The 21,125-nt window shown below is 40.0% G+C and overlaps 1 protein-coding gene across 3 annotated transcripts in view; it reads left to right on the top strand.

Annotated features, from left to right (window-relative positions):
- LOC142209240 (transducin-like enhancer protein 4) overlaps positions 1 to 8,440 on the top strand; it is a 102,196-nt gene extending 93,756 nt beyond the window's left edge. For all 3 annotated transcript variants that reach the window (XM_075278177.1, XM_075278171.1, XM_075278185.1), the window contains one exon: positions 7,663 to 8,440. The gene's annotated coding sequence lies outside the window, so the exon portion shown is untranslated. The remainder of the gene's footprint in view (positions 1 to 7,662) is intronic.
- The last annotated feature ends 12,685 nt before the right edge of the window (positions 8,441 to 21,125 follow it).

Genomic DNA, 21,125 nt, shown 5'->3' with positions numbered 1-21,125 from the left:
TAGTTAAAAATGACTTTTCTCAATGATAGAATCCTTTTAACCAGAGGAGTCTGACATGCATTTATTTTTGGCATGTGAGAGAAAAACAAGAATGCATACAGACTCCTTGCAGATGCTAAGTTTTATTGACATTGAATCTAGGACTTAAATGCAGCAAGACAACAGCTGAACCTCCATGCTATCATATTTTGCGTCTGTTATCCAGAGAAAACTATCTGGCCAATTCACAAGTGTTATAGGTTCTGATTTTTTAGTTTTTCGTTGAAAACTTGCCACGGTCTAAACTGCTGGGCAATGTAAGGCTCTTTTCATACACTTTTTAAGAAAAAAAAAAATTAGCTTTTGCTACATTTCTTAAATAGACCTTAGGTCTCCTTTAACTAATGGCGGTCTAAGAAGTGTTTTTTGCCCTCTGAGGATATATGCCAAGGTTTTTGTTTAATGGTGCAGCAAACTTCTCTGCGCCATTCAGAGGTGTCCAGTAACATAGGTGCCATCAGTGATGAATGCTAGTCAGTGACCTCTGTTATACATTCATGTCCAAGACTTCTGTCTGGCAACCTCAGACTGACACTGTATAAGATAAGATAATCCTTCAATATGCAGGGTGTAGAGACCTTAAGGGGATTGTTTATACAGTTCATACTTTATACATACAGTTCATAGTTTACGTACCTGGTGCACAACATTTTGGTATGGGAAATGTATAAAGAAATCTTCGGTGTATCCCAAGAATTTATCCATGTCCTACTTGCCCTCTTTGCTGCCCCATGTCTGATTGTAAGACAATCGGTTGAAGCAGGAGTCTGACGCAAAGATTGTCAAGCCCTACTCCTTCTGTCTGTCTGAAGATAGAGCTGGTCAATAGGAAATGAATCTCTTTGTGCCAGATTTTTCAGAGACTTTGTTTTTTAGACCATGTAGAAAGCTGACAAACAGTGAGTACAACCACTGTATAGTTCTTGCCTAGCTTTCTGTACGTTCATTTGTAGGTTTAGTGCAGCTTTAAGGTGTTCTCCAGCTAAGCACTGTACTGTATGTAGCCCGCTTCATGTTCTTAACTGCAGTGCTCTTTGTATCCATGTGTACATGCTCTGTAGAAGATACTTCTGCCACTAGCTTTCTGTTTTTCAGGTCTTTTTTGCTGGTTTATTAAAGGCATGCTTTGTATTGAAGCAGATGCTTGAAGTTGTTAATTTATTTAAAAGGCACCAAGCTTATTAGTGGTAAATGAGAGAGAATGAAACATCAAAGCTGCCTTAGTGCTTGCACAGTAGCTCCACCATTTTGACAGCCTAAAAATGTTGCTTGGATATTGAGCCTTTTGAAAATATTGCATTGCTTATGAGCATTAATTTGGTCAGAAGAATATTCTTAATACGTTTCTTTGTTGCTTTTAACCCCTTAACGAGAAACCATTCTTTTGCGCATTTCAGCCCAGCCTTTGCAGCCTTGCCTTTTTTTTGGCACTGTAAATGTATGAAGAATTGCTTTTTGCTATAAAAAAAAAAATTCTATTGTTTTTAATGGCACCTTTTCAGGATAGATATAGATGTAGCATAGCTAACCTGAACTGCTGCATTGTTGAGATCTTATTACAGAAGTCAACAAAAAAAAAAAAAAAAACCCGTGAAAAACATTTTAATCTCTTTCACTGCAGGCATTTTTTATTTATTATTTACTCCCCACCTTTTGACAAACCCATAACTGTCATTCTTAAGTTCAGAGTTACATGAGGGCTTAATGTTTGCGGGACAAACTGTACTTCGTAGTGGTACTGTTTAATTCTCTGTACGACATACTAAGTTTGTATGACTTTCTTACGGGCTTTGTTTTTACAGCATTCACTGTGAAGCCAAAATGACATATCACCATTCTATGGGTCACACAGATTATGGGGATTCCAAGTTTATATAGTGCCATATTGACACCATACATAAAGATACATAAAAAGTCTGAAGTACTTTTTGATTTGCTAGTCCCATTGACTGCAATACAATTGTATCACAGTCTATGGGACTTTCACTACACTACCTTTAAGGCTGGTCGAAGATATAGTTTAATTCCTATTGAAAGCATGGAAGCCTTCAGAAGGCTCCCGGGTGCCATAGGAACAAGATGGCTCCCACAATAGTAGGACTGGCCACAGACACAATTTTCAGGAAACCACATGGAATCTGTGAATGAATATAATATATATAGCCCCTCCTCCAATAGTCTACCAGTTGTTTCTTGTCTCTAATAAGAAGCAAGAAACCTGTCCTAGGATGTCCTAACCTTTTTTTTTGCCACCCAGCCCCACCTTGGGTCCTAATCCTCCAGTGGATGTTTGAGTTCTGTGGCATAGTTCAGCGTGCAGAGGGTTGATTTTTCTTTCCCACCCATTCTTGGTCTTAAATCTCTGTCTCTGGGTAGCCCTAGACCATATGCCCTACTTCAGGTAGATCTGCCATGGTATTGTGGTCACAGACAGGATGGGGAATTAATGTCTTATTCCCTAGCTCGTTATCATTAGTCTGTCTCTTGGCTGCCATGTAAATGCACCAGCTATAGAAATAAAGAACAGACAAAAGTGAGTTGTGTTCTCTTTCAACCACAGCACCAAAAATAACCATTTAGTATCTGTGGCTCTGGATCAGCTGCAGGTGCCATAGTCTATCTTGGAAGAATATCCAACATCAAAGCAATTGAAAGAATAAACCTCAAGATACTGAAAATTTCAGGGTCACAAGCTGCCATTTATAAACAATATAAATGTATATAGGAGACGGACCTATAAATTGAATGCACAGATGCATGTATCTCAATAACTAATAATTTTGATGAAAAGGTCTATGCAAATGCTTTAAACTACATAAATTTAATATATAGACAATTTAGAGATGAGCGAGTACTATTCAAAACAGCAGTTTTGAATCGCACGCTCCCAAAGGAATGAATGGGAGCGGCCTGCGTGAAGGGAGTTAAGCGGCAGGACGCCTGCCCCAGCTGCATGCTGGCTGCGTCCATTCATTCCTATGGGAGCGTGCTATTCGAAACTGCCGTTTCGAATAGTACTCGCTCATCTCAAATAGACATAGCACACAATAAAAATCTACATATCATGGATCAACAGTTAAATATGTTTAAATGTACCTAATACGCACCCAACACTGAATGAAATATAACTTGTATAAGTTGTAAGTAAATGCACTGGCGGCCTATGAGTGCGGTCATGCCTAATAGTGAGCTGCTCCTGTTGGAGCCATTTAATGCTGCGGTCACTATTGACTGAAACATCTAAAGGTTTTCCAATCCTGGGCATTAGTAGCATGGCTTTGGGTAAAATTTTAATACGTAAAGCAAATTTATGCAAAATGAATAGGTTTTAAGGTATAGTTTTCAGAGCTCTGCTTTGTAGCAAGAGGTCCATTTTGCACATTTAGTTCCCTTTGGCTGCTCCATATAGGAAAAGGAGAACATGGACGTGAAATGCAGTTAGTGGACCCCACTGACTATGTTAGGGCTTGTCAGGTTTCCATGTTCTTTTACAATAGAAAATAACACAGCAACTTGTACTGTTTTGTGAAACCTTGATATAAAAGAGGAGCTACTATATAGATGAGAAGATAGCCAAAGCTTTCATGCACATGAATGTATACGTTGTTAGTGTGCTGGCTCAGTTTTTCACATCTATCACATTAACCCTTTAAATTCTAAAGCTGCCACACACACAACCATGTTTTGGCTCAAGACCATGAGCCATGGGCAAAACTCAAGACAGGTCCAGTTTCTTACTATTTTGCAGCCTGGGCTCACTGAAGTAAACTAATGGGTCTGTGGAGGCACAGGCAACATTCAGGTATCATCCACATGCCATTAAACCACACATGCAGTCATTATTTTGCATAAAACATCAGTACACATTCATAGAAATACTGTATAGTGACTTCAGTGTTTCATTTTTTTTTTTTTTTTTTTTTTTTTTTTTTTTTTTTTACTCCAAAAAAAGAGAACTTTTTTCATCCATCAGTGAAAGACTGAACACTGAGGACTTTTTTTCCAGTGACCCAGTCGGTGGGATGTTTACACATCACAGAAGTAGAGCTTGTTGCAATTTTCTCAGCAGAGACCAAGAGTCTCAATAAAGATGTGAATATACATATTCAATTTCATGAGTCCATGTTGAATGCAAATCCTATCTATTGTAAATTTGTGCGGAACTCGCATGTGACATGAGGTTGTGGCAAAGGAAAATAGAGTATATAAACTTAGAACTATTAGCTGAAAATAGAATACCACTTTAAGTGCAATAGAGAGATTTTGCCTTCTCATGTTAGGCCATTCTGCATTCAATTTTTAAGTTGGGAAAAAAGGCATGTGGAAACCTTTATGTAATAGTATTATGTGCTCTCCCATACCAATGGAAAAAAAGTACAAAGAAAAGAGTATGTGGACAGACTCCAATCCAACATAGTTGAAAAGGACACGCCTGGCCCCAGTCAAGGGAATGAGAGCCAATGGATATGTTCAGTGGATGTGCCAGCGGATTTCAGAGTGTACACATAGAGCATAACCAAAAAAAATGTGAATACAGAAACTGGAAATGTTGGGTTACTGTTCAAAAGTCTTAAGTGTGTGAAAAAGGTGCACAGTAAGAATATGCTTTCAAATATAGATGAGTTAAGCTTATTTTGCCAATTAGCAAAATATAGCGTGAATGAAACAGATACAAATAAAAACAATATTTGGTGTGACCACCCTTTGCATTCAAAACAATATTAATTCTTTAGGATGCAATTGAAAATAGTTTAAGGGAATCTGATAGAGCTGCAGCTCCAAACATCTTGTAGAATGTATTCTGTAGGCATGTTCAATTCCTTCTGTTGAGGAAACAATTCAGAAAAATCCCCAACTCCATTGACTGAAATGTAAGCCCCAATGTTGCAAGCTTCCTCCACCATGGCATACTTCACTATTGCCTGCACACACTGATTGTTCTGCTCCCCAGCCTTCTGTTACAGCCAGATATTTAAAGTGTTGACTCATCCGTCCAGACCACCTGCTGCCAGGTCCACACCTACCTTTTGTATGTAAATCACCTCAGTGGTTTTTGAATGAGCCTGTTTTTATTCATATGTTAATTAGCCTCTCTGTACACCCCAGAAGTCTCATCATGCACCCTCTGCCTATTGTTTCCTGTGCATGTGTACAGCACAGACTGCTGCTGCTGACTTCCTGTTTGCACAAGATAGGAGAGAATAACAGAGAGGAGGCTTCTGGGAACTTCCTGTGCTGGCTGGAAGCTCATTAGCATATGAATAAAAACGGGCTCATTCAAAAGCCACTGAGGCAATTTACATACAAAAGGTACGTGTGGAATAGCCTGTCTAACAGCTATGCAAGTATGTGCTTAGCTAAAAATGACTTTTCCTAATGATAGAGCCCCTTTAAGTACTAGAGACCGCTAGGGGCGGCTGTTGCACAAAGGCCACATTTCAGCCATGCCACACTTGATAGACTGCAACTGTGTTTTGCTGGGTTTCCAAAACCAGAGAGACACGCTATGCTACAGTTATGTAAATATGCAGTCTTCAGAATGTCTTATAATTTCTAACGTGTCAAAATGTATTTACTTGTCAGTATTTCACTAACTAGCTGGAGATGGCTTCCGTCTAGGTATATATTAATGCATAGCCCCAATAGTGTTTTTGTTTTGTTTTAACTTTTAAAAGGGAGCATACCACCTCCTCCATGTATGCTCAGCAATGATTGCTGAGCACAAGCAACTTACCTTTATATATGTCACGTTTTTAAATTCGGTTAAAAACAGCTGTGAAGTCTTATGCAAGTGAGGCAATTAGTGCACTCAGGGTGGGCCTTCAGCTTGTGCCACTCCATACAGTGAGAGTTGATCTTCCCATTGTTAGGACATCGCTCATCCTACTTGAGCAAGAAGAGCAATACCTCTATCACTGTAAGATGTTCTGTAATTTTGTGGTAGTAGTTGAATATGTTTGGAGTAGATGGTGGACTCTCTTTATGGAAAGATTTTGTCTCCTAAGTACACCTTGCTGCACTTTATAACGAAGTGTCTTAGAGTTTTATTTTATCTCTCAAAATCTTTTTATACAGAGGTTATATTATGACTCTGTATTGGAATCATGTGCTTTCTGATAAGGGTGGGATGACCTCAAAAGCACTGAGCAATTGATGCAGTTATTTTAGGTGCCTGATATGCTGATTAGTCTCACTACTGTTAAGTGGGTGGTCTTGGGCCAGAGCAGGCAAGGGGGCTTTATTTAGAGCTTTCTGACACTGTCCAATCAGAGACGGTCACAATCTCTTCCCCCTTGCCTACCCTGACTTAAGACCGTCCATTTGAGAGCATATCAGGCACCAAAACTAACTGTAGTGATTGCTTGGGAACTGTGGGGACTGATGAACAAACTGAAACTACACTGGAATCAGTGAAATATGTTAGAGGTTGGGATAGTGAAAAATCATCAATAACATTTTAATGACTGATTTCAAAATGTTTGGTTTACAAACGCTTGGTCAACAAGAGGAAACCCTTAATATATTTACTTTAGCAAATTCTCATTCAGTTTTTTTTCCCCACAGCATCCCAAAGCATTGCATTTCCACAACATGGGGCCTTAGCCTTAAAGGGGTTTTCCCATCTAAGGGTCAGTTCACACGTGAAAACCGCCTAGCTTATTTGTGCGAGGTAAAAAACCTCGGGGAGTTTTTTTTACGCTGTTTTTTGCATTCCACGCGGTTTTTGACGAGGTTTTTGACGCGGTTTTCGCTAGCTGTTTTCGCTAGGGTTTTTTTTCCCTATATGTGCTATAGAAACTGCAGGCGAAAACCGCGCGGTTTTTTGCAAAAAACCGTGCGGTTTTGTGTGCAAAAAACCGCGCGTTTTTTTACTGCGCGGTTTTCGCCTCCCATTCACTTCTATGCAATTCTTCAGGCGTTTTCCGCCTGAAGAAAGGTCATGTCGCTTCTTCAGGCGGAAAACGCTAGGAGGAAAAAAAAAGCTAGTGGTCTACATAGACCACCATGTTAAAGGAGAGGTTTTTGAAGCGAATTCCGCTGTCAAAAACCTCCCCTTTGCCCACGTGTGAACTAGCCCTTAGAGGGTTTTACCTACTCTCCTGTCTCCTCTACCCTCCACTTCCTGGTTTCAATGAAAAGTTGGTGGGCAAGCTTACCCTGTGATCAGCAACATGTTTAAAAACTGTGCTTGTTCTAAACTGCACATTATCTCTGGATTTACATACAGAGATAACTGAGGCACTGATCTAGTGCTTATATGGGTTCATCAGCTAAGTGCACTTTGCAGAGCTGACACTCTGCTCCATTAGCCATCAATTACACTGAAGAGCAGATAGTTGATGTCCTCTACCTAGCCACTAATAATGATAGATAGCACAGGTTCTAAAACTTAGGCAGCAGCTATAAACACTGAGGAGATATATTCAGCTGTATCTGACAAACTGAACTTGATAGATAGAGCAATGCATCTGGGTAAATACAGCTTTAAATTTGATCCTGGAGCTGGAAATACCCCACTTAGGTATTTTTGTATTTGTGAGTGATACATGCATAGAATATGCAATACTTGTTATATATCATGGAAAAATTTTGATCAGTATTTTTTTTATTATTATTTTGTAGACAAAGTCCAAACTTCACCTGAGGCAATTCAGCCCTTTCCCTCCTGGACACATAAGGAATGCACAGTTTACACAGGAATTAACTTGTACTCTGTCAATGCTGGTTCACTGAATGAGATGTGCCACAGCAAACCCAAAGGGATCATTCTCATCATCTGCTTCACGGCAACGAACAACTGGTGACATACAAGGAGATGCAAACGAATGTAACTCTGCGCAGACAAGACCTTCACTTCAGGACTTCTCTTTTCTGAACGTCCCAAATCCGAGGCAGACTGAGCCGCTATGCCTCAGACAATACTTTTTAACTTTTTTTTTTTTTTTTTTTTCCTTTTTGTTATTGTTGCTGTTTAATTATTGTGATTCTTTTATATTTTTACTTTTTTTTTTTTTTTTTATTTTAAATGCTTTAAATTTCTTAAAGTCTGTGGATCTGCTGATGTACAGTGCCTTTGCTGCTATGGATCAAAATCAAAAGGACATTGTAGATAAATCTTATCGTATATGTAGTAAATACTTAATTTCCTACTAGAAAAGAATCAATACTGAAAGTTGGACTGTTTTACTAAAGTTGCAAAATGTGGTAGCAAAAAAATGGTGTTTTAAGTACACAGTGTTTGATGTCATTAACAGTTTCGTAATAATCTACAGTGTAGAAAGATTTTGATACTAAATTGTGTCATTGTACAGAATTAAGACATTGTTGACCATAAGTACATATATAATACTAGATTGTTTGTGCATTCAGACTTTTAAGCATTAAACTTAAGTAACTTCTATTTTTTTTTCTCGTGTGTTCACTTAACAAAAACTCTATCTCTATCTATCATCTATCTATCTAATCTATATCTATCTATATCTATCCATATCTATCTATATCTATCATCTATCTATCTATCTATCTAATCATCTATCTATCTATCATCTATCTAATCATCTATCTATCTATCTATCTATCCCGTTCAAATGGTTGTTATACAATGTCTCTTGGACATTTTAACTGCGTTGGAAGAATAACCCATAAATCCTCTACTAATTGCACTTTTTTTCCTTTGACATTATCTGGAACTTCTCCCAGGGAAATTTTGGTCTTAATTTTTTTAATTAGGCAACATCATTAAGAGTCCATCTGGATACTGCAAAACCCAGTCATTCTAAATTGTTGAAGTCGCTTACAACATTGTGTGACAGGAGGCATACGTCAACAAAAAAAAACTGAATCCACTCACTTATAATACAATTGTTTCCCTAGCCAAAATGCTGTTACCAATTTATGTAGATTTCTCATTCATGCTAAAGGGCTCTTACTTTGTGCTTGTGCTATCTTTCTCAAATGGGTACGGTGTCGAAAATACAAAGCTGATAAAAAAAAAAAAAACTAAACAATTATGTAGTTTTGTAAGATAGACGTCAGAGATAAAGTAAAAGCAGGTATATTCCTGCACCAATTATAAAGGGTACACAACCTGAAAATCATACTCGCAGGAAAATAGAGCCGTAGAGATTATTTGTAATGGTCCAAATAATTTTACAGTTATTACCAATAATTGATATTGGGGACTTATTCAATAAAATGTAAATATACCTCTGTCTGAAAGACTGATAATGACTAAAATATTTCTTGGCCATTTGTATTGGTAGCGTCTACAGTTGTCAAAGAAATGTTAGACCATATAACACAGTATGAGATGAAAATGCAGTAGTTTAGACTTAGAAAAATTTTACCATAGTAGGAAAAATTCAATTGTGTTTGGCCAGCCTTGTGTTCCACCGATGGTGTTGGCTTTGGAAGAATTCAGACAACCGTGTGCAGTCCAGAAAAGGCAATTTGCATGACTGTTGCATTTTCCTAACCAACTGCAACTCAGCTGAACCAAAACTCTTTGCATAAGAGTTATCAGCGATGCTGTGAATTTTAGCCTAACCGAGGGTCTACTTTCCACAGCTTGAAAGATCGTGTGAGCACGGAACATGGAGGTCTTAATGTTAAGCCTTGCAAATACTGAAGCAAAATCTTTTTTAAAATATGCATATAAAACTATTCATGAAAAATGTTTCCAAAGTATACTAGTATGACGTGATGCAACAAATTAATAATTTGCTCAGTTTTAATTATAAGATGGCAGAAAAGCTATCATGTCAAACGAAAATAAAGGAGTGACAATCCACTTGCTGTATTGGAAATCTGAACTCATTATGGGCCATTCAGGTAAAAGGATCTTTAGTAACAAAAATACTCTGGTAACAGCCCCATGATCATTGATATGGTTTGCGGCTGTTTAATTAGCTAGATGTGATTGTCGGTTTGTGCTTGCAGTATCTAAACCAGCAGCTTGTGTGGGGCCAGACGTCTAAGTCCCTTGATGATTTTTTTTTGTTTTCATATTTTACTCCTCACCTTCTAAAAGCCATAACTTTATGTTTCTGTTGTTGGGTTCATATGAAGGCTTAATGGTAGAGAGACAAACTAATGGTGCATTTATGAAGTATAAAGAGAATATAACCAAAAAATATATTCTTTAAGCTCACCATATCCATCTCGTAATTATTGACATGCCAGGAAGCAAGGAGACTGTATGAACTACGTCAGCGGAAGATACATGCATCAATAAAATCCAGCTTCAACTGAGAAACAAGTATCTAATTCCATGGTAGTTATATAAAAAAATAACTCATGTTTAAATTAGGGTTATAGTTACATCGTAACTACAGAGGTCAGCTGAATAATGACAGTTACGCGTTTCGGGAACAGAAAAAATCCGTTCCTCGTGGCATGAATACAAACACAACTCTATTTTTTATAAGATACACCTAGATTTCCAACTCTGCCTCCAAAGTTTAGCACTTTATGAACTAGTATCTCAACAATTAATTTCTGTCGCCACAAATGTATTGTTAAATTTGTGATGTTTAGGTCACTTGTATCATAGACTGCAATACTACTTTTCTACAGTCTATGGCAAAATCCCTATTCAACTATTCAGTTTTCAATAGATATATTGCTATTGCAGTCCTGGGAGCCTTCAGAAGTCTTCAAGCTGCCATGGTAATGAAACAAAAGTGAAGAAATTTAAAGTAACTTCTCAGATGCTGTGCTCAAATGCCTGTGATCACAGAAGAGTCTGATAACAAGCACTGCAGCTTATGTACCTGCATAAGGGCTTATGCAAACTGGCATCCACATGATGGCATAATGGGGTTACACTCCATTTTCTTGGCAAAAGAGAGCCTATTGAAGGTTTCCAGGCCTGCCATATGGGGCAGACTAACAGTGTACTTGGCTGGAAATTTCTCCAGTGGCCTAGTTGCTTCTCCTTATTGAGCGGGACTGCTCTGTTGCTATCATGCATTGTATCGCATACAACTTTTATATGTGGACAGAGACTTGACACACCGAGATCACCATATACACAAATGCATAATGAACTCTCTGGTACCCTCTTTCCTTCTTCCTGTGGCTGACAGATCTTTGGGGAGCTTTATAATTACAAAGTGTGTGTCATAACAACTTTAAGACTTCATATCAGACACTGGAGAAGAAATCTGAAGGAGTTTGTGTAAGTATACTGTATGAGTGTGTGTTGTATAATGTATGCTTTTTCAGAATTTTCCCTGTACACAGACCTCGCACAGTACCATTTATTTAGATGCACTGGTAAGTGAAGAGGGTACACATCCACAGCCTGGCTTCTTTAAAATTTAACTTTTAATTCACGATAAGTTAAAAAATACAAAAAGATGTGCAAGAAGAAGAAAAACACATAGTGGAAAAAAAAGGATTAAAAAGCGCAACTGACGCGTTTCGGGATAGTGAATCCCTTAGTCATAGCATGATCAACAAGAAAGTGATCATCACTTTTTTTCACTATGTGTTTTTCTTCTTCTTGCACATCTTTTTGTATTTTTTAACTTATCATGAATTAAAAGTTAAATTTTAAAGAAGCCAGGCTGTGGATGTGTACCCTCTTCACTTATCAGTGCATCTATTTTGGCTTTGTCAAAGTCCCAAAGCACACATCGTACACCCTGAAGACTTCTGCTACAGGATGGTGAGTTGGAGCCGAAACATAACTTTGTTGGTACCATTTATTTAGCCCTGCACAGAGATATTTAAAAGTTTCTTAATTCAGTATTCTTCTATAGGAAGAATATGCAAATCTGTCTTCCATTATGTAATTAGGAAGTCAGATGCTGCCTCAGTATTGCAAACCATTAGAGGGCGCTCACTGGAATGTGCAAGCCTATCTTCCCTGATGTAGTTGGGAAGACAAAATTCCAGTGAAATAACCCAATAAAGGTTGCTCCCTTTTGCATCATGCTCGACCTTCCAAGAGGCCTTTGTTTTGCAATGACGCTGGGATTATTACCAGGTATAGTCTCTCAATCGAGGACAGCTGTTTCGATGTACTTGCATCTCTTCAGCTCGATGTAGAGAGGACTATAACCTGGTAGAGGTGAGAGGCTTAGACAGGGTTAAGGGGATATTGTCACTCCTTAGGGAGAGACCACCATATAGGTGTGTGGAGACTCATTAAGCCTTTAGCACTCCACTTTGCAAAGGACCATGGGAAGAATATGCAAATCTGTCTTCCATGATGTAATTAGGAAGTCAGATGCTGCCTCAGTATTGCAAGTTTTTATCACATGTTTATTTCCTTTGTCTGTCTTGAAACAAACAAACAAAAAAAAGCCAAAAATTATATATTTGCAAGATTTGGAAAAAATAACTGAAATCAATCGCTTCCTGTAACCTTGAACAAGCCTCTTGCACCTTTCAACTGGAATTTTGGACCACCACTCTTTTACAAACTGCTCCAGGTTTCCCATATCTGAAGGCTGCCTTCTCACAACAGCAATTTAAGATCTCTCCATACATGTTCAATGGGATTTAAATCCGAACTCATTGCTGGCCACTTCAGAACTCTCCAGCGCTTTGTTTCCATCCATTTCTGGGTACCTTTTGAAGAATGTTTAGGGTGGTTGTTTTGCTCAAAGACCTATGACCTTAGAAGCAAATCCTTTGGTAATCTTCAGATTTCATACCTTACAAACAGACAAGGCATCCAGTGCCAGAGGCAGAAAAACAACCTCAGTACACCTTTGAACCTCTACCATATTTTACTGTTGGTACCATGTTTTGCTTTTGTTTTTTGTTTTTTTGCAGACCTCATTCAGTTTTTGGTGCAAAATATTGTGCTTTACCAAAAAGCTCGATCTTGGTCTCATCTGTCCACAAGATATTTTCCCAGAAGAATTTTGGCTTATTGTGCATTTTGGAAAACTGCAGTCTGGCTTTTTTATGTGTCTGTGCCAGCAGTTGGGTCCTCCTGAGTCTCCTGTGATAGCGTTTCATTTCATTCAAATGCCGAATACTTCATACTGACTTTGATGCACCCTGAGCCTGCAGGACAGCTTGGAATTCTTTGGAACTTGATTGGGGCTCTTTATCCACCCCTCAGACTATTCTGTATTGCACACTTTCATCAATTTTTCTCTTCTGGGAGATTAGCTACAGTGCCATGGGTTGGCTTAGTGTGACTCACATAATGCAAAGATTGTCAATTTCGCTCCTTTTTATCTGGTTTCAGGTGTGATTTTTTTTTTTTTTTTATATTGCCCACACCTGTTACTTGCAACAAACAGGTGCGCCTTTTGTCGGACTAGTTTTGCTGTGGTGTTTGTCAGTGCACCTCTTGTTAAATGTCGTACACATGTTAGTTTAGATGCACCTTTTTGGCCATGTGCACTTTGCCTATTTTTGGTAATAAAAAGGAGCAATTGCCCCCTTCTAATGCATTTTAACCTGAATGGCTCGTTTACACTGTCCACGTACTGGAGTGAATTTGTGCCTTTTTATACGCCTTTTTAAAAAAGGTCATAAATACAGTGTTTCCTCACCAAAATGCAAAAGTGGCAAGAACAGTATAACCGCATGAAAAAAAAGGCAGGAATGCTTTATAAATTAAGTGTAGGGCAGAAAAAGACTTCAAAAAGGTGCAATTTACACACACACTAAAAAAAAAAAAGAGGCGCAAGTAGCTGACTAAATGTGCCCCATTGACTTTGAGTCAAATTCTTTGAATGGAACATGCTCGTGTGTTAACAATATCTTTGTACTTTACTAGGAGATGATCAATTGAATCCTAAAGGTATACATAGAGAAGACTGACTTCTCATCAATGCATAATAGTCTGTAAGACTGAGAGTTGTGGGCGCTGTCTGGTGGTATAATGGAAAACGAAAACTGAGTTTATAACTCCTGAACATTGCAAAAGGTCAAAGAGTAACATATGGGAGTGCTTCTTTAACACCCTTGCCTCAAGTTTCCATAAATGTAGATTGGGTGTGAACAAGGGGAATATGGTAAGGGGTCAGTAGCCACCACCTCGTCACAGTCAGGAGGCTATTGAAGACTCTCCGACCTGTCATTCCAGGAAGCCTTCAATACAACACCAGTAAAGCTACAGTATACTGCAATACAGAAGTTTTGTATTATATTGTATGAGTGATCAAATAATATGTTCAAGTCCCTTAGAGAGACTAAAAACAAAAGTAAAAATGTTTTTGAAAATGTCACTCCCTTTTCACCTTCACATGTAAAAAAAAAAGGATAATTTTCAGATGTGACTATGCCAAAACTAATAAAATATGAGTATATATCCCATTTGTGAAGTAAGACTAGGTTTACACTCGCATTTGGTCTCCGTTCAAGGTTTCAGTCCCCGAACCCGCTTTTTAAAATGCAGAGAGAAAAGTCCTGCAAGCGGGTGTTCTGCGGGTAGCTGCTTTTTTAAGCAGATTAGGTTTTCGTTCATGGGATCCCCAAACAGACTTCAAGAACGGTAACCCAAACGCTAGTGTGAACCTAATGTTAAAGCATTAAAAGAATTAACAAATATGGTAAAAATGAAATCCATAAAACCTATGACAGAATTTTTCTTTATGTACGTTTAGTTGTTTTTTTTCCCCCATTTTGCATTGCACTAAATGTTGCCATTACAAAATCCAACTAGTCCTGCAAAAAATAAGTCCTCACATGGTTATGTTGATAAAATAAAAAGTATTGGTTCTTGGAAGGTGCGAAAGAAAAGGAAAATTGTTCTGATCTTGAAAGTATTACAGAACCTGGGAGTTCCCTTTCTAGAAGGTAGCTCATGAGTATTACAGATCTCGAATACTCATCCGATTTGATACATAAATGAACATATAATAGATACCTATTGTGCATGGTTGCAAATACAGCACTGTGGCACTGGCCTAAGTTTGCCTGGTGGTTGCGTTGGGTTTTTGGATAAGAGTAAATCCAATAAGGCTGTTAAAGATATAAAGTAAAAATTGAATAGTGAAGCCTACATTTCTGTATTCAGGCCTCGGACGATCTTAGAGCTAGTAATAAGCCTGGTTTGGAGTGGTGGTTAGCTGTAATGTGAAATGGACTTTGTACGCTATGATTTGACTTAATAGAATAAGTGTGTGAGGAAATAGTATCCATGTAGCTCTTTTCTTCCACATCTGTGATATATTATTAAATAGCCACAGACTGCAGCTGAAAAACAAAATTGATGCTCAAGGTTTACATTTTATTTTCTATACTGTTATTTGCTAAATTATTCTGTAAATGTGGTTTTCTAACTTGTGGTAGTGATGGTGAACGAGTCGGCCAAGTAACTTCTTAGCCGTAATACTGATATATGGAAGAATAGGTCTGTGGTTAACAATAAAATGCCGGGTATACAAAGTTGGAAGTTGCCGTAGTGAACAAGGATTATCACTGTTATTACACAGTACTGATATTCAGATCCTGGCCTCATGGCTTCCAATGATATAGCGCACATTCTTCACTGTGTTCAGTACCGTATGGTGACTCGTCTGACCAAGGATAAAATGTAATATGTTAAGGGGCAACACAGTGGCTCAGTGGTTAGCACTGCAGCCTTGCAGTGCTGGAGTCCTGGGTTCAAATCCTGCTAGGAACAACATCTGCAAGGAGTTTGTATGTTCTATCCGTGCTTATGTGGATTTCCTCCCATTCTACAAAGACATACTGATAGAAAAAAAAAAATGTACATTGTGATTCCTATATGCAGCTCACAATCTACATTTAAAAAAAAAATGTTAAATTAAAAAAAAAAAAAAACTTGCAAGAATGCTTACCGTAGCTGTACAGTCATGGCCAAAAGTTTTGAGAATGATACAAATATTAATTTTTACAAAGTCTACTGCTTCAGTTTTTCTAATGGCAATTTGCATATACTCCAGAATGTTATAAAGAGTGATCAGCTTAACAGCAATTACTTGCAAAGTCAATATTTGCCTAGAAAATGAATTTTATCCCCCAAAACACATTTCAACATCATTGCAGCCCTGCCTTAAAAGGACCAGCTAACATCGTTTCAGTGATTGCTCCATTAACACAGGTGTGGGTGTTGATGAGGACAGGGCTGGAGATCAATCTGTCATGATTAAGTAAGAATGATACCACTAGACACTTTAAAAGGAGGCTGGTGCTTGGCATCATTGTTTCTCTTCTGTTAACCATGGTTATCTCTAAAGAAACACGTGCAGTCATCATTGCACTGCACAAAAATGGCCTAACAGGGAAGAGTATCACAGCTAGAAAGATTGCACCTCAGTCAACAATCTATCGCATCATCAAGAACTTCAAGGAGAGAGGTTCCATTGTTGGCAAAAAGGCTCCAGGGCGCCCAAGAAAGACCAGCAAGCGCCAGGACCGTCTCTTAAAAGTGTTTCAGCTGCAGGATCAGGCTACCAGCAGTGCAGAGCTTGCTCAGGAATGGCAGCAGGCAGGTGTGAGTGCATCTGCATGCACTGAGGCGGAGACTCTTGGAGTAAGGCCTGGTCTCAAGGAGGGCAGCAAAGAAGCCACTTCTCTCCAGAAAAAACATCAGGGACAGACTGATATTCTGCAAAGGGTACATGGAGTGGACTGCTGAGGACTTGGATAAAGTCATTTTCTCTGATGAACCCCCTTTTCAATTGTTTGGAACACTTGGAAAACAGCTCATTTGGAGAAGACGAGGTGAGCGCTACCACCAGTCTTGTCTCATGCCAACTGTAAAGCATCCTGAAACCACTCATGTGTGGGGTTGCTTCTCAGCCAAGGGAATCGGCTCTCTCACAGTCTTGCCTGAAAACACAGCCATGAATAAAGAATGGTACCAGAATTTCCTCCAAGATCAACTTCTCCCAACCGTCCAAGAGCAGTTTGGCGATCAACAATGCCTTTTCCAGCATGATGGAGCACCTTGCCATAAAGCAAAGGTGATAACTAAATGGCTCAGGAAACAAAACATAGAGATTTTGGGTCCATGGCCTGGAAACTCCCCAGATCTTAATCTCATTGAGAACTTGTGGTCAATCTTCAAGAGACGGGTGGACAAACAAAAACCTACAAGTTCTGACAAAATGCAAGCATTGATTGTGCAAGAATGGACTGCTATCAGTCAGGATTTGGTCCAGAAGTTGATTGAGAGCATGCCAGGGAGAATTGCAGAGGTCCTGAAGAAGAAGGGTCAACACTGCAAATATTGACTTGCTGCATTAACTCATTCTAACTGTCAATATAAGCTTTTGTTACTCATAATATGATTGCAATTATATTTCTCTATGTGATAAAAACATCTGACAAACACACATAAAAACCAGAGGGCAGCAGATCATGTGAAAATATAATATTTGTGTCATCCTCAAAACTTTTGGCCATGACTGTACTTTTGACACTTGGTATTTTCATGTCAGACCATATTTTATTGCAAGCCATGTAATGAAAATTACTGAGGACCCTAAGAGTAAGTTCAGATGTTGGCTAATAGGTCAGCTTAGTAACACATCCCTTGTAAACTGATCCAAGAAGTCATAGAGCATGTCTGGTCTATCATAGTAAGGCTGTTTTCATATCTGCATGAGGGACTAGTCACATTGTCAGATTTCATTATAATTCAATGGGGTTTGTCTTGTGACAAATGTGGCCGAGCATTATGACCTCTGCTTAAACAAAAACCACAACTCAAATGTGAGCAGAACCTTTCATACAGATGTAGCAGCCAGTAAATGAATATTTGACATACTATAGCGTAGTGTGCTGAACATTTATTTGCCATTTGTGTAGTGTGGCCGCTGTAGTACAAAGTGACTGAGCAGCATGCTACATTGTAGGTGTAGTATTGTACAAATGCTGCCTGTCCCGCAGTGGCAGTAGTAAGAACAGCACTGTAGTACAAACTGCCATTGTTACAAGATACATAGTACATGCAACATGTGAAACCACCCTATATCCTACTATGGTAACTTTTATATAGGTCATGGGGGGACGTCGTCTAAAGCCTTGTTATAAATTTTGGATGGGAATCGCAAGGTATACAAAAAGCTTTCATTGCATCTCTTTATATCAGTACATTGGAAACTAAAAGCACGTTGTAGTTGTCGAAAATTTAAAGGGACCCTGTTACCAGGAAACTGCAATGCAATCTGCAGGCAGCGGTTATGGAGCAGGAGGAGCTGAGCACATTACTATATAGAGTTTTTGGAAAATATTCTTTTTAATTTGTCATTTATTCATTCAAAAATCTGCTCGATCTTTATTATAACCTAAAGGAAACGGTTGTATCAGTGATTGACAGCTATCTATGTATACACAGGCACAGAGGGAAATCTGTCAGTCACTGATAGGACCGCCTTCTTGACAGTATAGCAAAGAAAGAGCTCAGACATCAAAGAATGAATGATAGTTTATACTAAATATACTCAGCTCCTCCCGTTCTATAACATACTTCCTGATGATTCCCTTTAAGCAGCGCATTTCTCCAATAATAGATTGTGATACCTGAGGCCTTTACACTCCCACATATGATACACGCATGGTGGTCGTCATACATACCCATTCAGACATCAGCACAGGAAACCTTCAGAGATCTTATGGAATTCTAAGAATCCATGGCTCAATAGTTTGACGTTATATACATATAAACTAAAGCGCGCTATTCTTCGGAACATATAGAAGCCTTTTCATTCTGCTATTGACCTCTTGACCTCATTGATTATAGTTAGAGATGAGCGAACACTAAAATGTTCGAGGTTCGAAATTCGATTCGAACAGCCGCTCAATGTTCGTGTGTTCGAACGGGTTTCGAACCCCATTATAGTCTATGGGGAACAGATACTCGTTAAGGGGGAAACCCAAATCCGTGTCTGGAGGGTCACCAAGTCCACTATGACACCCCAGGAAATGATGCCAACACCTCTGGAATGACACTGGGACAGCAGGGGAAGCATGTCTGGGGGCATCTAACACACCAAAGACCCTCTATTACCCCAACATCACAGCCTAACAACTACACACTTTACACACTCAATACCACCTCTCTGACAGTAGGAAAACACCTTGAAACATGTGTATTTGGCACTTGCAGTGAGGAGAGCTTGTCACCAGCAGTGAATTTGGCCCTTGTAGTAAGTTGAGGTTGGCACCAACATTTGTTTTGAAAATCAGGGTGGATTGAGCCTCTAACCAGCAGAGTTTGGGCAAATTCATGGTGGAGGGAGCCTCTAAAAACCCCAGTTTGGACCAATTCATGGTGGAGGGAGACTCTAAAAACCCCAGTTTGGACCAATTCATGGTGGAGGGAGCCTCTAAAAACCCCAGTTTGGACCAATTCATGGTGGAGGGAGCCTCTAACCAGCCCAGTTTGGGCAAATTCATGGTGGAGGGAGCCTCTAACCAGCCCAGTTTGGACCAATTAATGGTGGAGGGAGCCTCTAACCAGCCCAGTTTGGACCAATTAATGGTGGAGGGAGCCTCTAACCACCCCAGTTTGGACCAATTCATGGTGGAGGGAGCCTCTAACCAGCCCAGTTTGGACCAATTCATGGTGGAGGGAGCCTCTAAAAAACCCAGTTTGGACCAATTCATGGTGGAGGGAGCCTCTAAACAGCCCAGTTTGGGCAAATTCATGGTGGAGGGAGCCTCTAACCACCCCAGTTTGGACCAATTCATGGTGGAGGGAGCCTCTAAACAGCCAAGTTTGGACCAATTCATGGTGAAGGGAGCCTCTAAAAACCCGTTTGGACCAATTCATGGTGGAGGGAGCCTCTAAAAACCCCAGTTTGGACCAATTCATGGTGGAGGGAGCCTCTAACGAGCCCAGTTTGGACCAATTCATGGTGGAGGGAGCCTCTAAACAGCCCAGTTTGGGCAAATTCATGGTGGAGGGAGCCTCTAAAAAACCCAGTTTGGACCAATTCATGGTGGAGGGAGCCTCTAATTAGCCCAGTTTGGACCAATTAATTGTGGAGGGAGCCTCTAACCAGCCCAGTTTGGACCAATTAATGGTGGAGGGAGCCTCTAACCACCCCAGTTTGGACCAATTCATGGTGGAGGGAGCCTCTAAACAGCCAAGTTTGGACCAATTCATGGTGAAGGGAGCCTCTAAAAACCCGTTTGGACCAATTCATGGTGGAGGGAGCCTCTAAAAACCCCAGTTTGGACCAATTCATGGTGGAGGGAGCCTCTAACCAGCCCAGTTTGGGCAAATTCATGGTGGAGGGAGCCTCTAACCAGCCCAGTTTGGACCAATTAATGGTGGAGGGAGCCTCTAACCAGCCCAGTTTGGACCAATTAATGGTGGAGGGAGCCTCTAACCACCCCAGTTTGGACCAATTCATGGTGGAGGGAGCCTCTAACCAGCCCAGTTTGGACCAATTCACGGTGGAGGGAGCCTCTAAAAAACCCAGTTTGGACCAATTCATGGTGGAGGGAGCCTCTAAACAGCCCAGTTTGGGCAAATTCATGGTGGAGGGAGCCTCTAACCACCCCAGTTTGGACCAATTCATGGTGGAGGGAGCCTCTAAACAGCCAAGTTTGGACCAATTCATGGTGAAGGGAGCCTCTAAAAACCCGTTTGGACCAATTCATGGTGGAGGGAGCCTCTAACCAGCCCAGTTTGGGCAAATTCATGGTGGAGGGAGCCTCTAAACAGCCCAGTTTGGGCAAATTCATGGTGGAGGGAGCCTCTAACCACCCCAGTTTGGACCAATTCATGGTGGAGGGAGCCTCTAAACAGCCAAGTTTGGACCAATTCATGGTGAAGGGAGCCTCTAAAAACCCGTTTGGACCAATTCATGGTGGAGGGAGCCTCTAACCAGCCCAGTTTGGGCAAATTCATGGTGGAGGGAGCCTCTAAACAGCCCAGTTTGGGCAAATTCATGGTGGAGGGAGCCTCTAACCAGCCCAGTTTGGACCAATTCATGGTGGAGGGAGCCTCTAACCAGCCCAGTTTGGGCAAATTCATGGTGGAGGGAGCCTCTAAACAGCCCAGTTTGGGCAAATTCATGGTGGAGGGAGCCTCTAACCAGCCCAGTTTGGACCAATTAATGGTGGAGGGAGCCTCTAAACAGCCAAGTTTTGGGAAATTCATGGTGGAGGGAGCCTCTAACCAGCCCAGTTTG

The sequence above is a fragment of the Leptodactylus fuscus genome, chromosome 1, assembly GCF_031893055.1.
Source record: "Leptodactylus fuscus isolate aLepFus1 chromosome 1, aLepFus1.hap2, whole genome shotgun sequence".
NCBI classification, from domain to species: Eukaryota; Metazoa; Chordata; class Amphibia; order Anura; family Leptodactylidae; genus Leptodactylus; species Leptodactylus fuscus.
This window is presented reverse-complemented; position numbering and strand designations above follow the sequence as displayed.